The following is a 6,482-nucleotide window of genomic DNA, read 5'->3' as shown; positions in this document are numbered from 1 at the left end:
AAACTGACATAATTTTGTTGCATTACCAAAAGATGAAAATACAAAAGACCTCCTCAAGTATTTATAAAAGAGGAATCTTGAGAAAAAGAGTGGGAGGATCTTAACTAACTTGAGAAATTCTCTCAACCACCATGACTTATTCCAATTATAGTCTTAATCTAACTCAACTTGTAGTTGCTTTACATGTAATTACATTTTACAAAAGTGCAAGTAAAGTGACACTTGCAATTACAAATTTGACATTACATGTAATTTGTCAAAACAAAATTACAAATGCATAATTAATGTAGGTGTCCAAAGACACGACTCCAACTATATCATCCTTTGTCTGTGATGATCTTCATGATGCTACAAGATTTTAGAACTTGAAGTATTCTGGGTCGGTGAAGACATCTCAAATCGGAACAAGAACTTGCACCCTTGATAGTCTTTATGTCTTTTGCCAACAAACTTCAATCTTATTTTCTTGCTTTGGGTAGTACCATTCATTCAGAAGGGAAAGGGCTGCCCTCCTCTTTTCATGTCATGACCATCTCTGTCTTGAAAACATTCTATAATTTGCATCCATGAATTGTTGTTGTATCTCTTCTTTGTATCATCCTCCAATATTGAAATCTGTTTGCAAAATACGGCCCATGCCTTAATTTATTGATTTGGTAGGTCGTGTGTGCAAACAAGAATGACATAGGAAGAGATAAATTGATGCAAAAATGGGCTCGCAAGTGAATTTTGGGTTTTGGATACTGCATTACATGTGTGGAAAAGCAAGAGCATTGACTTGCAAATATGGAGAACAAACATGCAACTTGTAATTAGACAATAGAGACTCATTTTCAAGTGTTTTTTGAGTGCATTTTGGACCAATTTCGGGTTTTGGAAGGTTGATTGCAAGTGAAGACACTTGCAATCGGGTTTTAAAATTTCTGACTGCAAGTAGATTTTAAATAGCAAAAATGAATGAAGGTGAAATGAATGGATAAAAGGGGGCTTTGACATTAGGGGAAAATGGAAAGAATGATACCAACCGACAATGACAAACTTGGAAAATGGGAAAAAATCTCGTTTGCAATCAGATTTGTAAAACCCAGAATCAAATGAATGAGTCTCATGGCAATTCTTTAACATTTGTAATTTTAAAAAAAAAAAGATTAACTCTTTTTACCAATGGGGAAGAAGAATGATACCACCACATTGCATTCCTTGTTGCAGAAAAAACAACTTGAAAAGAGAAGTATATTTGACTTCAAACGCTCATCAATGGAGGAAAAATGTGAGACATGTTTGCAATGTGGCAACAAGGGCGAATTCATGCTCCAAAACGTGGTAATAACCAGCAAAAAATGGATCCAAAACGTCTTCAACAACTTCTTCAAAAACGCCTTCAAAAATGCAAAACATGTTTGCCAAAACCGTTTTTGGTGAAAAACGTGGTAACCAAAATTGAATCTTAACCATTTAGCATGAATGTGGGGTAGATTTAGGAGAGTAAATGCCACAAATAACGGATTCATGAGAGCAATAATGCAGACCGGGTTTTTCCTCTTCATCTTTAAGCAAAACGTGCCCTCCATAGATGCAATCGGGTTTTAAAAACCTCTTTGCAAGTTTTAAATGTTTCACTTTTTCAACTCCTAAGGAAAATTCCGGTTTGTGAGTGGAAAGAACAAAAAGACGTGTCAAAATAACTTGTAACAGGGAAATAAAATCCCCTTTACAAGTTTAAAATGACTTTGTCAAAAAGACTTGTAATAGGGAAATAAAATCCCTTTTACAAGTTTTAAAACTAAAACAACTTAAAGGACACAAAACATGTAACAGGGAAATAAAATCCCTATTACATCCAAAAACTACTTAAGTAGGAACTTTTAAAAGATATTACAAGTTCTTTTTAAACTTATAATTTTAAATTCACATGTAATTTGTCCAAAAAGTTCCCACAATGACTTAAAAGACAAAAAAAACAAGGGGGAAATAAAAAGTAAGTTACAAGTGACAAGTTTTAAATAAAGTGCATTTGTAATTGTTTTAAAATTTTGTTACAACACTAAAACAAGAGAAAAATAAAACTTGCAATCAAAGGAAAATTTCCCACCTGCAGTCAGGAAGGAAAAACCCAAAATTGAATAAAAAATAGAGCAAATGAACTCGAAACATGATGAAATTTGAAACATGAATCAAGGATGGACAATAGATCAAACCAGTTTAACAAAAATAAAAAATTTGCCTCGGTAAGCGTACCTTAAGAGTAAAATCTCAACTTGTAGTGACTGCTCTGAAACTCGAATTTGCACAAAAAGCTAGGAAATAGAAGACCAAAACTCACCAAAATTTGGACAATGATGGAAAAAACATCCCCTAATGATTTGACACTAACAAATGTGAGTTTTGTACCTTGTAAAATGTGCCTTGGAGACAAAAATGACACATTTTAAGCAAAAAATTGTAGGGATTGTCACATTTTTGAAAATTAAAAAATGAGGACAATATTTTCTCCATATCTAAGTGCTATGAGTTATTATTTGGCCTTGTTCTTTGTTTAGCATCATATGGTTTTCTTGTATACTTGCAACAAGTGATTATTCAATCCTTTTTCTAGGAGGTTTGTTTTCATTCACAACAATTTGTAGTCCTTATAATTCATATTGGGTGCACATTTTAGTTGGATTTTTAATGAATTGAGGAATTTGTGATGGTGACCAACAAAGAAGAAAAGATGAAATCTAATATCGGTAAGTTGGTTCTAACTCCAGGTGTTTTGGATGGCAAATATTGACGATGTAATATGTTTTTAGAGGATTGATGTATTTTTGCTTGGTTCAAACATTGTGTAACTATTTCAGGTGACTGCTCCGCTGAATTGTATCTTTGTCTGGTGGCTTGTGGTTGCACCAGATATGTATCGGTTAGATGAGTGGATTGGAGTGGAATGGTTATGAAAGGCTGATCTCCTTATATTTCAATTTCAGATGGACAAATGTTTTATTGTGAGAGCTATATATGTTTGTGTTTAGAGATAACATTGTTACATGACATTGCAGAGGAATGTGTTGCACTACTCAATTTTCTAGTACTTTAAGGGTGTTGTGGATCATTAGATTATGTCATTTGGCTCATTATGTTTCTTTTGTGGTGGCCTGCATATCTTATTTTTGGGTTGGGATTAAAAGTTTGGGTAAAATAGATTGGTATGAACCGACTTATGCATTGTGGGTTGAGTTGTTGTGTGTAGAACCTTTTTGGAGATAATTGAAAGGTGTGCTGACATGGTGTGAATCTTCACATGTCTCTTTTGCCTTCCACAAGTGTTTTAATAAATCATTTTGGGTTGATGATGCATATACATGCTACATTTCTATAGGTAGACTTAATAGAGGATATTGAATATTTGGTTGATATATAAAGGTAAAATTAATTGAGTATTATGTGAGTAGTGTGTGACCGATATAGATATGGAAGTGTGCTACGAGATAAAGGTGATATGCAAAGTGATACAAAGGTCTGAATGTGGTACAATTTAGAAGTGAAAGTTGGATTAGATGAGTATTAAGTCGTGAACTGTTAGCTGCATATTGGCATATGTTATTTATTTGTAGTTCAATCTCTTATCCTTAATGTATTTAGGCAAATGTTTTGTATCTTGGTTTGAAGAAGTGATTTTTAGTTGTGTACATCTTTTGTTTCTTTCTCTAAGGTTGTGTGCCTTATCATGCAAGTCAGGAGTAGTGAGCTCCTTGACCTATGACCTAAATCTTTGTAAACAATCTTCATACATATTTTGTGAGTGTAATTCTCACCGTGGTTTTTTCTAGTTTGGGTTCTTACATAAAAGTCTTGGTGTTCTTGTGTTGATGCATTTTCTATCTCAATCATTTACTTTCATGCAGTTGTGATGAATGATATTATGAATAATAGAATAAATGATTTTATTTGATCAAGTTTTAGTATATGCCGATTCACCCCCCCTCTTAGCATTCGATAGTGTTCAACAATTGGTATCAGAGCTTGGTTCTTGAAGAGAGATTTTAACAATTTAGGTAGATCTCGGATTTTGAACACTGTGTTTGGAGAAGAATTGAGTGACATGAATGCTATGGATTTGAGTGATTAGGATGATGTCGATGGATTTGTTGACATGGAAGGAGAGTTAAGATTCACATTGGAAGACCTAAATGAAAGTAGAGAAAATATTTATTATTTGAGAAGTTTACTTGATAAAGGAAAGAAGGTTATTGATGATTTTAAAAAAAAAATCGACAAGACAACCAAATAATGCTCCAAAATTGAAGTGATCAAACTTAAGAACTAATTAAAAGATGTAAATATCGGATCGATAATGGTCCAAAATCGAGAGGTGGTAGTGAAGTGTTTGATGTAATACTCACTTCTAAAAAATAGAATAAAAATAAAGGTGGATTTGGCTTTGAAAACGGTGAATGCTCTAAGTCATCCAACAAAAAGGACAAAGGAAAGGAAAAGGTCAAGTATGAATTGGAAGATACTAATAATGGTCAGATTTCAGTTCAAAACTTGAAGAACTTTAGGAGACCTCTTGCTCTATCTAGGTATTCCTCATCTTTTAGTGGTAACTGTTTTTCACGTAATAAATTTGGACATAAAGCTAGTGAATGTAGAAGTTAGATCAGGAATCAAAATTTTAATGGCCAATGTTTCTATTCCAATAATCTTGGGCACAAAGTAAGTGAATGCAAAAGTAGGATGAACTAGAATAAATATGGAACTTCAAGTGATGTTCAATTTTTTAATCGATACTGTTATGCTTGCATTGTATATGGACACAAAATTGTTGAGTGCATGACTAATGAGAGATTTAGGACCGAGAATGGAAAAATGAATGAGAGTGGACCACAATGAAATCCAATATGTTATAGTTGTAACAAAATGGGACATATTGCGAAATTCTGCAATAAAAGAAGTAAGAAGACTAATGGTCCTAAAAAAAATTGATATCAATGAGAAGGAGAAAATGAAGATGATATGGTTAAAGAGATCAAAAGATAAAATGGTTGAGAAGATTTAAGATGGATCCACACCTATAGCGGGTGTTGATCCCTCTTCGAGAAACTAATTTGGCTGGCATTATATGAGGGGGAGAACTTAACACAGATCCCTTGTGCCCTTTTATGATTCAAATGTTGAATTTCCTTTAGCATGGTAGATGTTAGGAAGTTGGTTCCAATGGTCTTTTAATGGATTTGTTGGTTTGAAACATTGATTGAGGTCTTTAGGTGTATAGGGTATTAACATTTTGAGGAAATTTTTGGAAACTCTAAGTGACAAATATATATTGTTTTCTTAGAGTTCATTTTGTGCAATTGCAATTGAGGAGTTAGTGAATGCAAAAAGGAGTAGGGATGTCACTACATTCAATCAAGAGTATTTCTAAAATCGTGATCTTTCAATGGAAAATTTTAAGATTATTAATATTTTTTGATGAGTCTCGACTTGTTTTCGGGATTCATTCATTCATTCTTGCGGTGGAAGACCCTATTTGTGCTTTTTCTCGTCCCCACCAAAGTTATTCATAAAGAGGATATTCACTATTGATTCATGTTTCTTTGGATGAATATGATCATAGTGAAATCAATGATTTTAGAAGAACCCATCTAGTTGATGATTTTTAAAGACTTAAACCGAAATATGCCAGTCTAGGGCACATGAGGTTAGACACATGGAGTAATTTTCACATGTTTTTCTAAGAAGTAATAAGGGTTGTATTGAGAAGAATACGTGAAGATTTCTTGTGGTTGGATCAACCATATTTAATTTTCAAGGAAGCCCTGAAGGATGTAACCAGTTTGTGTTCTATCAGAAAGGTTATTGTTTTGGAATCAGTAAAGAATGAGGAAGTAAATAAGCTAACCGGGGTTGTGTATGATAAGAGAGCTCTTTGAATTTATAGCATTACAGATTTGGGTGTAAGGAATGCAATGATGGGAATTTCCTACAAAGTTTATTTCAGGAATCGGGAAGGATCTTCCTCGACTGTAGTTTATGTTGCTTATCAAATTTTAAAGGAGAATAAGGACTATGATTTGTGTGAACTCTTGAGGCGTCAGTTGTTGGAAAATCTTCAAATGACTAAGGATAAAAAGTACCCCTTTTGGTATGACTCTTATTGTCTATTTGGTATTCTATTTCCTAAATACATTGCCTAAAAAGAAAAATGTTGTTTGGAGAAAAGACACGATTGTTGGTGCTCAAATTAAAGATTATTTGGATAAATTGGATGACAGTAATAATGCATGCTCTAAGTTCTTCATGGATATTTGGAAGGAGATGATTATCAAAAATAGGATTTCTCTTAATTTTGTAGATTGGTATAGATATGAGATTACCTTCATGGTGGATAAGGACAATTGTTTCATGGATGCAGTAGTGTCGTGGACTTCATGGGTCTCCAAGATCTCCTATGAACTATCTGAGGATGAATGTATGGTGATTGCGGAGATTCTTCTTAAGTT

This window comes from Cryptomeria japonica, chromosome 10 (genome assembly GCF_030272615.1).
Source record: "Cryptomeria japonica chromosome 10, Sugi_1.0, whole genome shotgun sequence".
In the NCBI taxonomy this organism is placed as follows: Eukaryota; Viridiplantae; Streptophyta; class Pinopsida; order Cupressales; family Cupressaceae; genus Cryptomeria; species Cryptomeria japonica.
This window is presented reverse-complemented; position numbering follows the sequence as displayed.